General features: G+C 37.0%; 1 protein-coding gene across 2 annotated transcripts in view; it reads left to right on the forward strand.

Moving 5' to 3' along the window:
* The window catches only part of MTMR8 (myotubularin related protein 8), a 256,913-nt gene that overhangs the window by 222,781 nt on the left and 22,131 nt on the right, over window positions 1–12,001 (forward strand). The window lies entirely within an intron of this gene.

Below are 12,001 nucleotides of genomic sequence, written 5' to 3' on the forward strand. Positions count from 1 at the left end.
TCTTAATCATTGGACTGCCAGGGAAGTCCCTCTTCTTAGGCATTTTTATAAAGATCAGTGGTTTTACTTCCCTAGACATCACATCAGTTTGTGGATTTTTAGACATAATTGGCACTACTTTTAAAATCTGGTAGGCTTAACACCTTGTACTAATACAGACTTTTGAAAAAAGTCTGTTCTTAAGGCATGTCCAGCTACTCCAGGGGAAGGGGAAACTAAACTTTCCCCGATTTGGGGTTGATACACTTGCTGTACACTTTCCTATTGGATATACAGTCATAGTTTACCCATTTCCACATGTTGGGGTAGGATAAGCCTTGCATAGTTTGGGTCATGCAATATATTGTCAGCATTTTCAGAATTTCCTTTGGCAGTAGAATCCATATCTTCACCCAGGATGTCTATTTTGTATACCATGTATCTGGTTTAAGCTAAAAAAAAAAAAAACAAAAAAACCTTAGATTCTTAGTGAAAGAGCCATCTCTGTTACTATCACATCCATTTGTAAATACAGACATCTCTAAAGGATCACCTCATTAGTTACTCTATAAGAAAGGTAGGCCTTTTAATCGAAGTGTTAGAAGTAGCAGAGAAGAGGCAGCATAGTTCCTTGATTTCTTACCCCTAGCTAAAATTTGGACCAAAAAATAGTCCTATTTAGAAGAAGAACTCTAAGTCATTTTGGTTGTCTTTTTTATATGTAATTAGGAGCCATTTTTCTACTTACCTCTTCTTGGTAGCTGTTTTAATTCTGTGTTTTTAAAGAACTAGTTCATATGTGTCTTTTCCACTTAAAAATAGGAACTGCTTTTCTACTTACCTCTTCTTGATAGTTGCCTTCTTCCTATAATGTTAAAACATCAATGTGATTTCCTATTGTATCTTCTCTGATGCCCCTCTTTCCACTATTTGATCTTTGACTTATGTGCTTAGTTGCTCAGTCATATCTGACTGTTTGCGACCCCATGGACTGCTGCCTGCCAGGCTCCTCTGTCCATGGGGATTCTCCAGGCAAGAATACTAGAGTGGGTTGCCATGCCCTCTTCCAGGGGACCTTCCCAACTCAGGGATCGAACCTAGGTCTCCTGCATTGCAGGCAAATTCTTTACCGACTGAGCTACCAGGGAAGCCCAGGGATCTTTGGTTTATATAACATAAACCATCAGATGTTGCCAGTTGTCATTTGACTTGTTACTTCTTGACAAAAATGGGATTTGTGCAAGTCATTTTGATCTGGAAGCCCCATTTAACTCTGGCTCTGTGAAGGAGGATGTCAAAGACAATGACAATAAGGAAGATGTCAAAGACAATGACAATACCAATCATCTGCCACAAGTGAGTTTATTCTGGATTTTGCTTTGTAACAAAGACTTTCTCCCACATCTCAATCTGAATTTTATAGTCCATTAGCTAGCATGATATTTCCAATAGTGTGTTAAGAGTTTTCTAGAGAAAAGAAAACGGCAAATGACTTTTGCAAATCCTATATAAGTTAAAGTCTCATATTTATTTCTACAGACCTGTACAAGAGTGTGCATAGTACCAAACTTTATTTCTTAGATCCAAAACAAAATTAATCATTAGTGACAAGTTCTTTTCAATACAATTCTAAACTGAGAAGTGGTGAAGAAAAACACAGTGTTTCCAGTCAACTTGTTTGGTGTTTATGTTTATTCCCTAACATGTCCTATATTACCTGTATATAACATATATGGAATTTGAAAATCTGAGGAAGGAAAAATGTTCAGTAGAATCCAAATATTTATGCGCTGGTAAAAACCCAGTAGCTATCTGTAGTCAAGAGCCTAGCAATAGAGGGGAGAGTCCTGAAGGAAAGTTACTGAGTATACTAGAAAAGATCATCTATTAATGGCTTTCATTTCATATCCTCATATAGTATCTATGCTGTTAAAGAAATGTGACTCCCTCCGCTACTGCCCTACCCTTCCAATTCCCTGAGCAGAAAATTCCATTCTCGTGTGACTGCCCCATTTAAATAGGAAGGCATTTAACCACCTGCCACTGTCTTATGCATGAACCTGACATCTGCCTGTTTCCTATACAGTTTTCACAGGTCTGGGGTCACTGCCTATCTTTTCCAAGCCTGAGGCAGTCTTTGTGCCTGGGAGTGTGGCCATTCTCAGATTTTACATGAACACCTTTTTTAAAAGTTCATTAATTATTAGTTTATAGAATAACAGATCCTTCATGGTAATAAGTAAAACAATCCTAAATAACAAACCTAAGTAACAGTTAATAGTCCAAGTTTTTAAAGAAAAAATTTAAGGCTGAGGTTTGCTGTATGACAGAAAGCATGAAGATTTATTTAGCACTAATTTGGCAAGACTAGAAAGCTTATGGTACATGTATTAGGCACAGGTATCTTTTGGAAAGTCACCCTAGAAACTGTGTTCAATTACTACCAAGATAGTTGTCATGCCTGTCAACATGCATCAACATATTTTTTCTGAGACACACCTCAAACTTCACTGAAAGTAAAATCTTTCCTTGAACACTTCCAACAAGAAGGAATCAGAGTCTTTTTAAGAGATGTTTTCAAATAAAAATTGTAAATATTTAAGCTTGGCCTGAATTTAGCAGAAAGAGAAGTTTAATAACTATATCAGATTTTTGTTACATAGTGATTTTTATTAACACATAACACCTTTTCTTGATGCTATTAAGCGTTGATGTACCACTGGGAAATCTTTCTATGAGAACATTTTATAAAGTGGCTTTTTAAAAAAACAGGTGTGTGGGAAAAGGTAAAGTTTTCTCAAAAGGGGAATATTATATTTTGAGATTGGTTTCTTCCTAGGAAGATTGTTCTCATTTTCTCTCTGTCTCCAAAGTAAATGATTTAATGATGTCTGTTGTACCAAATCGTTCCCCCACCCTCAGGCCTCTCCTTCCCAGAATTCCATGTATGATACAGGCAGATATGATTATAACCAAATCTGGTTACTTTCTTCTAAGTGCCAAATCTAGACCTGACATTTTATATAGACATTTCAAAACAAAAATTAGAAATGAATTAAGCCTTAATTTTTTTCCTATGAGGTTACTTTTTTTAATATAATGTAAAAAGATGACAATTATTAGATGAAACCAAACAGGAAAAGGATAAGGGAAAAGATTTGGGGTCGTAAAGGACTCTTAGTTTGTTGCCCTTTTGGAGGAAGTTCTGTTTTCACAGCATTTGATGGCAGCAGTAGAAGCTTTTTCAAGGCAGAAAAAAAAAAAAAAAAAAGGATTTTCAAGCCATATGGAACATGTCTTCTCTGATTCCCTGGCTATGAGACTTGACAGTCTTCGCCTTCCCCTTAAATGGGAAGTATTGATTTTATCACCAGTCACAGCAGCCCGTGTCTCCTTTCGATGTCAGTGCAAGTAGACGTGTATTACATGCTCTGTGATTGTAACTTGTCTTCACAAAAGGCAAGTACTCTTTGAAAGCTATCTAATTTAGGCCCATGTGTCTTGCTGGGGCTAAAAAAAGAAAATTTCAGAAGTTGGCCTGCATGAAACCAACAGCTTCTATGTTAAATCTGGTGCCCTGCTCCTTGGCATTTTCTAAAGCTTTGGGGGTTACCTAAAAGCCTCTTTCTCTTCCAAAGCTTTGTTGCCTTTCAACCATTTTCATGACTTTGTACTCTGACTCTTTAGAGAGCTGTACACTAGCCCTTACAGAATACGAGCTGTGGAGAAGGTAAGAGAAAAGAAGGAGGAAAGAGAAGGTACAGAAATACATCTGGCCAGTTAATCAAAAGGAGCATATGGCAGTCCAGGATGACCAGAATGACAATTAATTAAGATTGAATATGCTCTAATAAGGTCCAAATTAGATCCTATTTTCCAGTTAGTATTATGGCTAACATATTTTCTTTTAAGGTTATATTTTACACTGGTAGAATTTTTTTTTTTCCTTTAGAATGCTCTGTGTATTTTCTGTGTTGACAATTTTCACTTCTAGGTTATGTGGTCCTGAATTTTCTTTTCTTTTAAAGGGTAAAGGGTGGTAGGTGGTATCCTCTCCCATCAATATGCCTCCAAGGCTTATGTGTCCTGAGTTCCTTCTTTGCCTCTTTGTAGATAAACCACCTTTTGACACCCCTCTCCCTGGGTCAGATGAGACTATATGCACCAAAGTCACTAGGTGATCACTGTTCAAAGACTCACGTCTCTGACCCCACCTCACATGCAGTTGGCCATACCAGTTCACATAAAGTCTTTCTATGTCTCCACATCACATTTGCTGACAGGGTTGTTTCCGTATTTTGCAAATGTCAATAAGAATGCAGAGCATGTATCCTAATTTCTTCCCCCTAGTTTTGAAATAGAGCATGTCCTATATTCTAGTTAACAGTATATCAGGCTTAGGAACAGGTAACAAATTCAGTCTTTTTAAAATGTAACTCAGAGTTTGTATATGTGTATATGTTTACTGTAACTTTAGTAGCATCTTGTTGAACAGGTTATTTGGGCATTCATTCAGATGAAGAGAATTTATCCAAGAATAAAAATCTGCTTTAATGCTAGACCTCTAACTATGGGGCTTCCCTGGTGGCTCAAAGGTAAAGAATCCTCCTGCAATGCAGGAGCCACAGGAAATTCAGGTTCAATCCTTGGGTCAGGAAGATCCCCTGGAGGAGGGCACAGCAACCCACTCCAGTATTCTTTCCTGGAGAATCCCGTGGACAGATGAGCCTGGCGGGATACAGTTCATAGGGTTGCAAAGAGTTGGACTTGACTGAAGCCTGCATGCATGTACTCTAACTTTGATATTGTCCAGCTGAGTACCATAGGACTTTAGGACATGTTAAGCCAGACATACAAACCAAAGAGATGGTGAAGCAACTGTCCTTTTCTCTGTATCAATCAGGCATCTTTAAAAGTACTATTCAAATATATGATCACTGTTACCTGTAGTGTGATAATATTAGCCATATACCTGCATGAATGTCATGCAACTGATATATAAATCAGAACCCAGGCTGTGTAGGTTCTTTGAAAACCTGACTTTTCATTAGCCCCAGGTTTACAGAATGACTATCACAGCAGCTCAAGTCTGAACTTTATAAGGTACAACAGTGTATATGATTGATTTTAAACTTCCTATTGTGTGTTATCTTGAACCTGTCATACCAGTGGGGTATGGGTGTGTGATGCTGTAAAAATATTCACTGTTATTTGTTTAGTCCAGTGTCAAATTGTTCACTGGCCCCATTTTGCACTTGTGTCCAATTTGAAGATATTTTGTTGATAACAGTTTTTTGACCTAGAATTTCAAAGCTTCAATTTTTTATGTGTGTGAGGTTACCATGTAATAGTTACAAATTAGAGGAAAAGTGGCATACCTTCAAAAAAGAAATGTACACTGACCTAGCCTTAATGGATGAACCTCATTATAAAGACAAAATCTGCAGGTAGGTTAAATATTGATGTTAAAATAAGACAAGTATCAGAGAGGATGCCTGGCTCTGAACAGACTATGGAGTGCAGAGTCTAGCTAGCTTTAATGAGCTGGGAGAGCAAGACTGACACCCATTTAACTCACAAACCATACTGTCTGACAACACATTTTGTTCATTCACATATACCCTTTTCCCCTCTATTGGAATCCTCAACCTCTTTTCTGATATAACATACCCTCTTCCCTGAGGTGACCTGTTCAAATGGATAATTTCATCTATCTGGCAGGATTTTTTACCAACAGATTCTCTAAGCATAATTTGATCTCTCAATCAGGGTATGACATGGAATATAACTTTGTACTTGGAATTTATCCACTGTATAGTCCCATGATAACTTATTGCATTAGTTGCAGCTGAGGAACTTACTATGTTTTCTTATTTGCAAAATACTAATAATCTCTTTCCTGTGAGTTTCACACTATGATTCTGGAAAGCAAGGGAAGTTGTAACTGCAAAAGCATTTTGTAAATTTGGAGTTGTTTTCATATATAAATTGGCAAATCCTGTCAAACTGAACCACATAGAAGCTATTGCATAGAAGCAAGGAACCAAATAATCAAGAATTGGCAATGTCAATTCTTTAAGGGGAAAATGTCACTTGGGTATATGTGAGTCACAGCACATTTGAAAGGCTTCTTCATTTCTCTAGGCCTCTGTTGCCTTGTGTTTAAAACAAATGATTTGAACTAGATGATTTCTAGGGAAAGATATTAAATACCTATTGAATGACTCATTGTGTCAGGCCTTGAGGTAGGAGCTTTAAATGTATTTCATGTGGCTTAAATAACTGAAATCCTGTGTAAGACACCAAGCGAGTATGTAGGCTATTTGGAACCCAAGGCCGCCTTAAAATTTTGTCTCTCTTCAGAATTTGGTACTCTAAAATCCTGTTTATTGGACTTCTGGCACAGACAAGATGTTGTAGACTCATTTATCACTGCTCCTGCCAATTAAGTACAACTTTTAAACCCTGTGAATAACACAAGAGCCAACCAAAGGAAGACTCTGAAAGGTGGTAAGAGAACTTGTTTGGGACTCCAGGACTGGAGCAACAACCCAAAAGAAGAAGGCAGTCCGACTTAGCTATTTCCTGACCTCTAACTTAAGAATAGAAGGGCAGCCCAGGGAGGCTCATTTCTCCCCCAGATTGAAAAAGAGTCCCTCTGACAGGTGAGCATGGCAGCATCAGCAAGAGGGACTGATTAAGACCCTATCCCCCACTAATAATAATAAACTAGGTGAAGGGCATTCCATCCCTGCCTTTCCCACTGAGAGACACTGTAGTAGCCAGGAGGTATCAACAAGAGATGCCTTGCCACAACAAGTGCTCATCCCAGGAAGCTCCTCCATTTCCACAGGCAGGGAGAACACTGTAAAAATAAAGGACCAGCCAGGGAAGCCTCTTTGTCCTTGAAGACCTGAAATTTCCATTCCCTACTGAGAGACACAGGGCAACAGGCCTGGGGAAAGCCCTTCCACCCTCTGAGCTAACACAAGCAGAAAGCAGTGGTAGCACTCATTATACCAGATAAGTCAGGTAGAAAAAAGCACTACAAAGGCTCTGAAGCCTAAACTTCCATTGTAACCACAGCTGACAAAAGTGGGCCAGAATCAGCATGCTAAAATTAAGGTGACTGCCTTCTAAAAAAGATTTAAATAGGACCCAGAGTCTCCTAACATACTAAACTGAAATGTTCAGGATACAACAGAAAGTCACTCATAATACCAAGCCAGGAAAATCACAATTTGAATAAGGAAAGATAAACAGCTGACATCAACACTGAAATGAATCAGATTATCTGAAAAGGGTTTTAAAACTGTCATCATAGGTACTATTAAAAAGGCAAAGAAGTTATTTTGAAGCAAAAGGAAACATGAATATATAAAAAAATAATATAACAGAGGATAAAATTAGTGAACTTAAGGACAAGTTAATATAATTTACCCATTCTGAAAAACATTTAAAAATGGCTTTAAAAATAAATAAGCAGAGCCTCAGGGGCCTGTGTAACATTTTTTTTTTTCAATGAAGACTTTCAAAAATTATTTTTAATTTAAAAAATGAAATGACTTCTCAGAGAACTAGAGAATTTCAAGCTCTATAACTTCTGTGGCTTCAGGGAGAAAGTGAGTGAAGTCGCTCAGTCGTGTCTGTCTCTTTGCCACCCCGTGGACTGTAGCCTACCAGGCTCCTCCAGCCATGGGATTCTCCAGGCAAGAGTACTGGAGTGGGTTGCCATTTCCTTCTCCACTGTGTAACATTTTTTAAGCCAGCATTCATATCTTTGGAATCAGAGAAAGGAAATAGAAAGAGAATTGCACTGAAAGAGTACATGAAGCAATAATGGCTGAAAACTTCCCAAATTTGGTGAAAAGTGCAAACCTAAGGATTTCAACTGAGCAAACCCCAAATAGAATAAACCCAAAGAAATCCATGCCAGGACACATAATAATTAAACTTCTAAAAACTAAAGACAAAAAATATTGAGAACAGCCAGAGCAAAATGATACATTATCTGTAGGAGCTACCAGTTCAAGTGAAAGTATATTTTTTATATGAAGCTGTGGAAGCCAGAAAAGAGTTGATATTTTTTCAACTACTGAAAGGAAAAAAAAATTGCCAGCTGGAAATGCTGTACTCATTGAAACTATCCTTCAGGAATGCATAGGAAAAAGACATCCTCAGATGAAGGCAAACTAAAAGAATTTGTTGGACCTACTCTTAAATGAAGCTCTTCAACAGAAAGAAGAAATGAACAACATGCAAGAACAGATGGGTAATTTAAGTTGATAGATGGGAACTCTGAGGAAGAATGAAAAATAAGTGTTGGAAATGAAGCATAATGTAATAGAAACGAAGAATGCCTTTGATTTGGCTCATCAACAGATTGGACACAACCAAGGAAAGAATCAGTGACTTGAAAAAACATCAATAGAATCCTCCAAAACTGAAATCCCAAGATATTTTAAAAATGGAAATTACAAAACAGAATAACCAAGAATTGTGAAACAGTTACATAATGTATAACATGGGTGTAAGGGGAATATAGAAGAAGAAGAAAGACAAGAAAGAAAAAGGGAGGAAGAAAGAAAAGGAGGGAGGGAAGGAGAAAGACAAGCAATATTTGAAGCAATAATGACTAAGAATTTCTGAAAATTAATGATAGACACCAACCCACAGACCCAGGAAGCTCATAGAATACCAAAAAGAATAAATACCAGGAAAGTCTACACATATGTAAATCATATTTAAAATGCAGAAGATCAAAGACAAATTCTTGAAAGGAACCAGAGAGGCAGAATTGCTATACCTATAACAAAGCAAGGGTAAGAGTTATATCAAACTTCTTTTCAAAATCTTGCAAGCACAGACAGACTAGAATAAAATAGTTAAAGCATTAAAAGGAGAAAATAACCAATCTAAAATTTTGTACCAGTGAAATTATTCTTCCAATGTGAAGAAGATAAAAGCTTAAAGTAAGATGATAGACTAGGAAGATCCAAATCCTCATTCGCCCATAGGAGCATTTTTTAAAACAACTAGAGAGTAATAAAATGACTTTATAAGGTTTCTGGAAATCACATAACTGTAACATCCAAGCAAATGCCCAACCAAGAAAAAGCCCCATTCAAAAAGCTAGAAAAATTTGTGATGTTTTTACTCATCCTTGACCTACTCCCTCCCTAGCATGGTGTGGATGGAGGGAAGCGGTGGCCCAGTCCCCAGTTACTCCTTCAAACCAGAGAAAGCAGAGTGGAGTTAATTTGCAATGTTGTGACCTTCCTGGGGGCTGCAGGAAGGATTGGTCTCTGTGTTGTTGAAAATGGATCTCAGATACCAGGCTAGGGAAAACCATGTGAAACAGTGAGCACAGTTCATGAAAGCCACAGAAAGACTACAGAGCCACAGATAATGGAGGCAAGAAAATACTGGTAGAGGAATACAATATAAAAGCAAAGACCTTGAGAAATTGGGATGTTAATTCTTAGGGAAGTTATTATATTTATAAGCAGCTATTTGTTAGCATAACACCTGACCTACAAGAAATACTAGATAGAGGTCCTTCAAGTTGAAGTGAAAGAATTCTTGAAAGGAGTTCAAAGTCATACAAAAAATAAAGTTCTCCATTGAAGGTAAATATGTAGATAAATGTAAAAACCAGTATTACTGTGATTAGGTTTAAAACTCAGCTTTTCATTTTCTACACTATTTAAAAGAGAAATGCCTAAAGAATAATTGGAAATCTATGTCAGTTGGTTACATTGTATAAAGATGTAGCTTGTGACAGCACTAACATAAAGTAAGGGAGGCAGAGATGTAAAGGGTAGTTTCCATAGGCAGTTGAAGTTAAGGTGGTAACAATTTAAAATTGATTGTTATAACTTTAAGATGGTTTTGTTATCACCATGGTAACCACAAAGAAAATATAGACGATATACAGGAGGCAATGAGAAACGAATCAAAATGTGTCACTACAAAAAAAACCCAACTGAACACAAAGGAAGGCAGTAATGGAGAAAGTGAGGTTCACTAAGGGCATAAGACGTGGAAAACAATAAAATTGAAATAGCAAGCTTTTCACCAATAGCAATTACTTTACATGTAAATGAATTAAACTCCCCAATAGAAAGATATATATTGACAAAATGGATTTTAAAAAAAAAACAGAATCTATTTGTATGCTATCAGCTAGGGACCCAACTTAGATCCAAGGGCATGCATAGATTGAAAAATGTTGGAAAATGTGTTCCATGCAAATAGTAACCAAGAGAGGAGGGGTGGCTATACTAACGTCAGACAAAATAGACTTTAACATAAAAACTGTTATGAAAGGCAAAGAAGGACAGTATATAATACTAAACGGGTCAATTCATTAGAAAGATATAACAACCCAAAGCTACCAGAAATAACAATAGTTCAACATACTAAAATCAATCAAGGTAGTATACCACATTTATGTTACAGAATACAAGTCTGTGTTCCCAATGTTGAGTGGGGCCAAACAATACCAAAATGTCAGAGTTTGGAGCAGAAAGTTTTATTGAAGGGCCGTGCAAGGAAACTGGTAACTCATGCCTTAAAAATCCTGAACTCTCTAAGGCTTTCAGAAAAGCACTTTTAGAGGCAAGGTGAGGGAACAATGTAGTTAGTTGTTGCAGACTCCTTGGTGTAGGCTTCTTTGTTCTTGCAGCTATCCAGGTAGGTCAGCCCATGGTCAGGTCACAATATTCCTGTAACCCTCCAACAAGACAAACTATTTTCAAGCTATAGGCAACATTCTTTTAGAAAAGGTGCAGAGTCAGCATAACTTAGCACAGGCAACAGAGGATAAAGATTAAAGTAAATGTATGGCAAAAACCACTACAATATTGTAATTAGCCTCCAATTAAAATAAATAATTTTAAAAAAAAGATTAAAGTAAGGTTAAAGTAAAAGGAAAGTATCAGGGGTAAAAGTAAAGTAAATAAAGTATCAGGGCTTCCCTGATGTCTCAGTTGGTAAAGAAAACGCAGGAGACCCCAGTTTGATTCCTTAGTCAGGAAGATCCGCTGGGGAAGGAATAAGCTACCCACTCCAGAATTCTAGGCCTTCCCTTTGGCTAAGCTGGTAAAGAATCCACCTGCAATGAGGGTAGACCTGGGTTCAATCCTGGGTTGGGAAGATCCCCTGGAGAAAGGAAAAGCTACTCACTCCAGTATTCTGGAGTGGAGAATTACATGGACTGTATAGTCCATGGGGTTGCAAAGAGGAAGACACGACTGAGCAACTCTCACACAAAGTAAAAGGAACAGGTCTAATAAGTAGTCAGATTTGCTCTTCCGTGTTACATTAATAGAATGAAGGAGAAAATCATATGATCTTTTCAATTCATGAAGAAAAAAACATTTTTTTAATTAACACTATTCCATGATTTTAAAAAGCCCGAAAACATCTCACTAAACTGGGAATAGAAGGAAACTATCTCAACACAATAAAGGCCATATATGGAAAATCCAGCACTAACACCACACTCAATGGTGAAATATTTTTCTCTAAAGTGAGCAACAAGAGAGTAGTGACTGCTTACACCATTTCCTACTCAGCATTGTACTGGAGTTTTAACCAGAGAAATTGGCAAGAAAAAATATATATATATAAGGGATACAAATTGGAAAGGAAGAGGCAAAATATGTTTGAAGACATAAATATTTAAAATAAATAAAATATATAATATAGTGTTAGGACTGATAAGTGAGTCTAACAAGATTGCAGGATACAAAATCAACATGCAAAAAATTATTTGCACTTCTATGTGCTAATAATGAGCAATTTGAAAAGGAAATTAAGAAATCAATTCCATTTACAAAGCCATATATAATAATAAAATACCTGGGAGGAAATTTAATGAAGGAGGTCAAAGAAATGTACACTGAAACCACAAAAGGATGCTGAAAGAAATAAGACACAAATGGAAAGACATTAATATTCATGGGCTGTAAGAACTAATTTTGTTAAGTGTCAATACTACCCAAAGTAATCCACAAGT

The sequence above is a fragment of the Cervus elaphus genome, chromosome X (genome assembly GCF_910594005.1).
Source record: "Cervus elaphus chromosome X, mCerEla1.1, whole genome shotgun sequence".
NCBI classification, from domain to species: Eukaryota; Metazoa; Chordata; class Mammalia; order Artiodactyla; family Cervidae; genus Cervus; species Cervus elaphus.